The 7,500-nt window shown below is 52.3% G+C and overlaps 1 protein-coding gene, 8 non-coding genes and 3 pseudogenes across 9 annotated transcripts in view; all 12 read left to right on the forward strand.

Moving 5' to 3' along the window:
- Nucleotides 1-7,500, forward strand: part of LOC138242514 (zinc finger protein 135-like) — a 446,217-nt gene that overhangs the window by 105,339 nt on the left and 333,378 nt on the right. The window lies entirely within an intron of this gene.
- On the forward strand, nt 325-443 carry LOC138244950 (5S ribosomal RNA). Its single transcript, XR_011193567.1, has one exon. It is a non-coding gene; the product is annotated as a 5S ribosomal RNA (ribosomal RNA).
- Nucleotides 981-1,099, forward strand: LOC138243969 (5S ribosomal RNA). Its single transcript, XR_011192583.1, has one exon. It is a non-coding gene; the product is annotated as a 5S ribosomal RNA (ribosomal RNA).
- Nucleotides 1,637-1,755, forward strand: LOC138245061 (5S ribosomal RNA). The gene has a single exon (XR_011193677.1). It is a non-coding gene; the product is annotated as a 5S ribosomal RNA (ribosomal RNA).
- Nucleotides 2,293-2,411, forward strand: LOC138243970 (5S ribosomal RNA). The gene has a single exon (XR_011192584.1). It is a non-coding gene; the product is annotated as a 5S ribosomal RNA (ribosomal RNA).
- On the forward strand, nt 2,949-3,067 carry LOC138217771 (5S ribosomal RNA; annotated as a pseudogene).
- Nucleotides 3,601-3,719, forward strand: LOC138243971 (5S ribosomal RNA). Its single transcript, XR_011192585.1, has one exon. It is a non-coding gene; the product is annotated as a 5S ribosomal RNA (ribosomal RNA).
- LOC138244951 (5S ribosomal RNA) lies at nt 4,257-4,375 on the forward strand. Its single transcript, XR_011193568.1, has one exon. It is a non-coding gene; the product is annotated as a 5S ribosomal RNA (ribosomal RNA).
- Nucleotides 4,913-5,031, forward strand: LOC138218559 (5S ribosomal RNA; annotated as a pseudogene).
- On the forward strand, nt 5,569-5,687 carry LOC138243973 (5S ribosomal RNA). Its single transcript, XR_011192587.1, has one exon. It is a non-coding gene; the product is annotated as a 5S ribosomal RNA (ribosomal RNA).
- LOC138216539 (5S ribosomal RNA) lies at nt 6,224-6,342 on the forward strand. The gene has a single exon (XR_011180251.1). It is a non-coding gene; the product is annotated as a 5S ribosomal RNA (ribosomal RNA).
- LOC138218962 (5S ribosomal RNA) lies at nt 6,880-6,998 on the forward strand (annotated as a pseudogene).

Consider the following 7,500-nt stretch of genomic DNA (forward strand, 5'->3'; position numbering starts at 1 on the left):
TTCGGCTGTGGAGACTTGTTCGGCTGGCGTTCGGAGAGTCGCGTTTTTCAGAATTGTATTGAGATCGTTTTCCACAGAGCTCAGATGTCAAAGCACAGCAGCAGCTCTCCACAGCGATCCTCTATAGCGCCCTTTCTCCCGCAGCTCCGTCCTCATTGGAAGGAAGCAAGAGTGAAAGGCTGAAGTGAAATAGAGCGGGGACGAAGGCAGTGAAGAGAGAGAACGTGGGAAGAAGTGAAAAACGCAAGGGAAAAAAAGCAGCGTCGTAAAAGAGGTGACGGAGCTGTCCTCTCAATAAGAAGGGTGCCAGCGAGCCTTGCTCTCGCTTACGGCCACACCCCCTTGAGCACACCTGATCTCGTCTGATCTCGGAAGCTAAACAGGGATGGGCCTGGTTAGTACTTGGATGGGAGACCGCCCGGGAATACCAGGTGCTGTAAGCGTTTAAGCGCAGGAGGCGCCCTATCCCCGCTCGCTCGCTCATTCCCCTGTTCACACGTGCAGTGCGGCTTGTCCGTCTGTTTATTTGTCAGCTTTGGCGAGACACGGGTGCTTGTGTATTAGCGTGAGCGTTTTTTATTCTGATCAGGAACAGTTTAACAAGTCCGCAAAGAATCGAAGAAAGGTTTATCGCCAGCTGAAAAGAGACACAGCGCATCGGCTGTGGAGACTTGTTCGGCTGGCGTTCGGAGAGTCGCGTTTTTCAGAATTGTATTGAGATCGTTTTCCACAGAGCTCAGATGTCAAAGCACAGCAGCAGCTCTCCACAGCGATCCTCTATAGCGCCCTTTCTCCCGCAGCTCCGTCCTCATTGGAAGGAAGCAAGAGTGAAAGGCTGAAGTGAAATAGAGCAGGGACGAAGGCAGTGAAGAGAGAGAACGTGGGAAGAAGAGAAAAACGCAAGGGAAAAAAAGCAGCGTCGAAAAAGAGGTGACGGAGCTGTCCTCTCAATAAGAAGGGTGCCAGCGAACCTTGCTCTCGCTTACGGCCACACCCCCTTGAGCACGCCTGATCTCGTCTGATCTCGGAAGCTAAACAGGGATGGGCCTGGTTAGTACTTGGATGGGAGACCGCCTGGGAATACCAGGTGCTGTAAGCTTTTAAGCGCAGGAGGCGCCCTATCCCCGCTCGCTCGCTCATTCCCCTGTTCACACGTGCAGTGCGGCTTGTCCGTCTCTTTATTTGTCAGCTTTGGCGAGACACGGGTGCTTGTGTATTAGCGTGAGCGTTTTTTATTCTGATCAGGAACAGTTTTACAAGTCCGCAAAGGATCGAGGAAAGGTTTATCGCCAGCTGAAAAGAGACACAGCGCTTCGGCTGTGGAGACTTGTTCGGCTGGCGTTCGGAGAGTCGCGTTTCTCAGAATTGTATTGAGATCGTTTTCCTCAGAGCTCAGATGTCAAAGCACAGCAGCAGCTCTCCACAGCGATCCTCTATAGCGCCCTTTCTCCCGCAGCTCCGTCCTCATTGGAAGGAAGCAAGAGTGAAAGGCTGAAGTGAAATAGAGCGGGGATGAAGGCAGTGAAGAGAGAGAACGTGGGAAGAAGAGAAAAACGCAAGGGAAAAAAAGCAGCGTCGTAAAAGAGGTGACGGAGATGTCCTCTCAATAAGAAGGGTGCCAGCGAGCCTTGCTCTCGTTTACGGCCACACCCCCTTGAGCACGCCTGATCTCGTCTGATCTCGGAAGCTAAACAGGGATGGGCCTGGTTAGTACTTGGATGGGAGACCGCCTGGGAATACCAGGTGCTGTAAGCTTTTTAGCGCAGGAGGCGCCCTATCCCCGCTCGCTCGCTCATTCCCCTGTTCACACGTGCAGTGCGGCTTATCCGTCTGTTTATTTGTCAGCTTTGGCGAGACACGGGTGCTTGTGTATTAGCGTGAGCGTTTTTTATTCTGATCAGGAACAGTTTAACAAGTCCGCAAAGGATCGAGGAAAGATTTATCGCCAGCTGAAAAGAGACACAGCGCTTCGGCTGTGGAGACTTGTTCGGCTGGCGTTCGGAGAGTCGCGTTTTTCAGAATTGTATTGAGATCGTTTTCCACAGAGCTCAGATGTCAAAGCACAGCAGCAGCTCTCCACAGCGATCCTCTATAGCGCCCTTTCTCCCGCAGCTCCGTCCTCATTGGAAGGAAGCAAGAGTGAAAGGCTGAAGTGAAATAGAGCGGGGACGAAGGCAGTGAAGAGAGAGAACGTGGGAAGAAGAGAAAAACGCAAGGGAAAAAAAGCAGCGTCGTAAAAGAGGTGACGGAGCTGTCCTCTCAATAAGAAGGGTGCCAGCGAGCCTTGCTCTCGCTTACGGCCACACCCCCTTGAGCACGCCTGATCTCGTCTGATCTCGGAAGCTAAACAGGGATGGGCCTGGTTAGTACTTGGATGGGAGACCGCCTGGGAATACCAGGTGCTGTAAGCTTTTAAGCGCAGGAGGCGCCCTATCCCCGCTCGCTCGCTCATTCCCCTGTTCACACGTGCAGTGCGGCTTGTCCGTCTGTTTATTTGTCAGCTTTGGCGAGACACGGGTGCTTGTGTATTAGCGTGAGCGTTTTTTATTCTGATCAGGAACAGTTTAACAAGTCCGCAAAGGATCGAGGAAAGGTTTATCGCCAGCTGAAAAGAGACACAGCGCTTCGGCTGTGGAGACTTGTTTGGCTGGCGTTCGGAGAGTCGCGTTTTTCAGAATTGTATTGAGATCGTTTTCCACAGAGCTCAGATGTCAAAGCACAGCAGCAGCTCTCCACAGCGATCCTCTATAGCGCCCTTTCTCCCGCAGCTCCGTCCTCATTGGAAGGAAGCAAGAGTGAAAGGCTGAAGTGAAATAGAGCGGGGACGAAGGCAGTGAAGAGAGAGAACGTGGGAAGAAGTGAAAAACGCAAGGGAAAAAAAGCAGCGTCGTAAAAGAGGTGACGGAGCTGTCCTCTCAATAAGAAGGGTGCCAGCGAGCCCTGCTCTCGCTTAAGGCCACACCCCCTTGAGCACACCTGATCTCGTCTGATCTCGGAAGCTAAACAGGGATGGGCCTGGTTAGTACTTGGATGGGAGACCGCCCGGGAATACCAGGTGCTGTAAGCGTTTAAGCGCAGGAGGCGCCCTATCCCCGCTCGCTCATTCCCCTGTTCACACGTGCAGTGCGGCTTGTCCGTCTGTTTATTTGTCAGCTTTGGCGAGACACGGGTGCTTGTGTATTAGCGTGAGCGTTTTTTATTCTGATCAGGAACAGTTTTACAAGTCCGCAAAGGATCGAGGAAAGGTTTATCGCCAGCTGAAAAGAGACACAGCGCATCAGCTGTGGAGACTTGTTCGGCTGGCGTTCGGAGAGTCGCGTTTTTCAGAATTGTATTGAGATCGTTTTCCACAGAGCTCAGATGTCAAAGCACAGCAGCAGCTCTCCACAGCGATCCTCTATAGCGCCCTTTCTCCCGCAGCTCCGTCCTCATTGGAAGGAAGCAAGAGTGAAAGGCTGAAGTGAAATAGAGCGGGGACGAAGGCAGTGAAGAGAGAGAACGTGGGAAGAAGAGAAAAACGCAAGGGAAAAAAAGCAGCGTCGTAAAAGAGGTGACGGAGCTGTCCTCTCAATAAGAAGGGTGCCAGCGAGCCTTGCTCTCGCTTACGGCCACACCCCCTTGAGCACGCCTGATCTCGTCTGATCTCGGAAGCTAAACAGGGATGGGCCTGGTTAGTACTTGGATGGGAGACCGCCTGGGAATACCAGGTGCTGTAAGCTTTTAAGCGCAGGAGGCGCCCTATCCCCGCTCGCTCGCTCATTCCCCTGTTCACACGTGCAGTGCGGCTTGTCCGTCTCTTTATTTGTCAGCTTTGGCGAGACACGGGTGCTTGTGTATTAGCGTGAGCGTTTTTTATTCTGATCAGGAACAGTTTTACAAGTCCGCAAAGGATCGAGGAAAGGTTTATCGCCAGCTGAAAAGAGACACAGCGCTTCGGCTGTGGAGACTTGTTCGGCTGGCGTTCGGAGAGTCGCGTTTTTCAGAATTGTATTGAGATCGTTTTCCACAGAGCTCAGATGTCAAAGCACAGCAGCAGCTCTCCACAGCGATCCTCTATAGCGCCCTTTCTCCCGCAGCTCCGTCCTCATTGGAAGGAAGCAAGAGTGAAAGGCTGAAGTGAAATAGAGCGGGGACGAAGGCAGTGAAGAGAGAGAACGTGGGAAGAAGTGAAAAACGCAAGGGAAAAAAAGCAGCGTCGTAAAAGAGGTGACGGAGCTGTCCTCTCAATAAGAAGGGTGCCAGCGAGCCTTGCTCTCGCTTACGGCCACACCCCCTTGAGCACACCTGATCTCGTCTGATCTCGGAAGCTAAACAGGGATGGGCCTGGTTAGTACTTGGATGGGAGACCGCCCGGGAATACCAGGTGCTGTAAGCGTTTAAGCGCAGGAGGCGCCCTATCCCCGCTCGCTCGCTCATTCCCCTGTTCACACGTGCAGTGCGGCTTGTCCGTCTGTTTATTTGTCAGCTTTGGCGAGACACGGGTGCTTGTGTATTAGCGTGAGCGTTTTTTATTCTGATCAGGAACAGTTTTACAAGTCCGCAAAGGATCGAGGAAAGGTTTATCGCCAGCTGAAAAGAGACACAGCGCTTCGGCTGTGGAGACTTGTTCGGCTGGCGTTCGGAGAGTCGCGTTTTTCAGAATTGTATTGAGATCGTTTTCCACAGAGCTCAGATGTCAAAGCACAGCAGCAGCTCTCCACAGCGATCCTCTATAGCGCCCTTTCTCCCGCAGCTCCGTCCTCATTGGAAGGAAGCAAGAGTGAAAGGCTGAAGTGAAATAGAGCGGGGACGAAGGCAGTGAAGAGAGAGAACGTGGGAAGAAGAGAAAAACGCAAGGGAAAAAAAGCAGCGTCGTAAAAGAGGTGACGGAGCTGTCCTCTCAATAAGAAGGGTGCCAGCGAGCCTTGCTCTCGCTTACGGCCACACCCCCTTGACCATGCCTGATGTCATCTGATCTTGGAAGCTAAACAGGGATGGGCCTGGTTAGTACTTGGATGGGAGACCGCCTGGGAATACCAGGTGCTGTAAGCTTTTATGCGCAGGAGGCGCCCTATCCCCGCTCGCTCGCTCATTCCCCTGTTCACACGTGCAGTGCGGCTTGTCCGTCTGTTTATTTGTAAGCTTTGGCGAGACACGGGTGCTTGTGTATTAGCGTGAGCGTTTTTTATTCTGATCAGGAACAGTTTTACAAGTCCGCAAAGGATCGAGGAAAGGTTTATCGCCAACTGAAAAGAGACACAGCGCTTCGGCTGTGGAGACTTGTTCGGCTGGCGTTCGGAGAGTCGCGTTTTTCAGAATTGTATTGAGATCGTTTTCCACAGAGCTCAGATGTCAAAGCACAGCAGCAGCTCTCCACAGCGATCCTCTATAGCGCCCTTTCTCCCGCAGCTCCGTCCTCATTGGAAGGAAGCAAGAGTGAAAGGCTGAAGTGAAATAGAGCGGGGACGAAGGCAGTGAAGAGAGAGAACGTGGGAAGAAGAGAAAAACGCAAGAGAAAAAAAGCAGCGTCGTAAAAGAGGTGACGGAGCTGTCCTCTCAATAAGAAGGGTGCCAGCGAGTCTTTCGCTCGCTTACGGCCACACCCCCTTGAGCACGCCTGATCTCGTCTGATCTCGGAAGCTAAACAGGGATGGGCCTGGTTAGTACTTGGATGGGAGACCGCCTGGGAATACCAGGTGCTGTAAGCTTTTAAGCGCAGGAGGCGCCCTATCCCCGCTCGCTCGCTCATTCCCCTGTTCACACGTGCAGTGCGGCTTGTCCGTCTCTTTATTTGTCAGCTTTGGCGAGACACGGGTGCTTGTGTATTAGCGTGAGCGTTTTTTATTCTGATCAGGAACAGTTTTACAAGTCCGCAAAGGATCGAGGAAAGGTTTATCGCCAGCTGAAAAGAGACACAGCGCTTCGGCTGTGGAGACTTGTTCGGCTGGCGTTCGGAGAGTCGCGTTTTTCAGAATTGTATTGAGATCGTTTTCCACAGAGCTCAGATGTCAAAGCACAGCAGCAGCTCTCCACAGCGATCCTCTATAGCGCCCTTTCTCCCGCAGCTCCGTCCTCATTGGAAGGAAGCAAGAGTGAAAGGCTGAAGTGAAATAGAGCGGGGACGAAGGCAGTGAAGAGAGAGAACGTGGGAAGAAGAGAAAAACGCAAGGGAAAAAAGCAGCGTCGTAAAAGAGGTGACGGAGCTGTCCTCTCAATAAGAAGGGTGCCAGCGAGCCTTGCTCTTGCTTACGGCCACACCCCCTTGAGCACGCCTGATCTCGTCTGATCTCAGAATCTAAACAGGGATGGGCCTGGTTAGTACTTGGATGGGAGACCGCCTGGGAATACCAGGTGCTGTAAGCTTTTAAGCGCAGGTGGCGCCCTATCCCCGCTCGCTCGCTCATTCCCCTGTTCACACGTGCAGTGCGGCTTGTCCGTCTCTTTATTTGTCAGCTTTGGCGAGACACGGGTGCTTGTGTATTAGCGTGAGCGTTTTTTATTCTGATCAGGAACAGTTTTACAAGTCCGCAAAGGATCGAGGAAAGGTTTATCGCCAGCTGAAAAGAGACACAGCGCTTCGGCTGTGGAGACTTGTTCGGCTGGCGTTCGGAGAGTCGCGTTTTTCAGAATTGTATTGAGATCGTTTTCCACAGAGCTCAAATGTCTAAGCACAGCAGCAGCTCTCCACAGCGATCCTCTATAGCGCCCTTTCTCCCGCAGCTCCGTTATCATTGGAAGGAAGCAAGAGTGAAAGGCTGAAGTGAAATAGAGCGGGGACGAAGGCAGTGAAGAGAGAGAACGTGGGAAGAAGAGAAAAACGCAAGAGAAAAAAAGCAGCGTCGTAAAAGAGGTGACGGAGCTGTCCTCTCAATAAGAAGGGTGCCAGCGAGCTTTGCTCTCGCTTACGGCCACACCCCCTTTGAGCACACCTGATCTCTCTGATCTCGGAAGCTAAACAGGGATGGGCCTGGTTAGTACTTGGATTGGAGACCGCCTGGGAATACCAGGTGCTGTAAGCTTTTAAGCGCAGGAGGCGCCCTATCCCCGCTCGCTCGCTCATTCCCCTGTTCACACGTGCAGTGCGGCTTGTCCGTCTGTTTATTTGTCAGCTTTGGCGAGACACGGGTGCTTGTGTATTAGCGTGAGCGTTTTTTATTCTGATCAGGAACAGTTTTACAAGTCCGCAAAGGATCGAGGAAAGGTTTATCGCCAGCTGAAAAGAGACACAGCGCTTCGGCTGTGGAGACTTGTTCGGCTGGCGTTCGGAGAGTCGCGTTTTTCAGAATTGTATTGAGATCGTTTTCCACAGAGCTCAGATGTCAAAGCACAGCAGCAGCTCTCCACAGCGATCCTCTATAGCGCCCTTTCTCCCGCAGCTCCGTCCTCATTGGAAGGAAGCAAGAGTGAAAGGCTGAAGTGAAATAGAGCGGGGACGAAGGCAGTGAAGAGAGAGAACGTGGGAAGAAGAGAAAAACGCAAGAGAAAAAAAGCAGCGTCGTAAAAGAGGTGACGGAGCTGTCC

This window comes from Lepisosteus oculatus, chromosome 14 (assembly GCF_040954835.1).
Source record: "Lepisosteus oculatus isolate fLepOcu1 chromosome 14, fLepOcu1.hap2, whole genome shotgun sequence".
Lineage (NCBI taxonomy): Eukaryota > Metazoa > Chordata > Actinopteri > Semionotiformes > Lepisosteidae > Lepisosteus > Lepisosteus oculatus.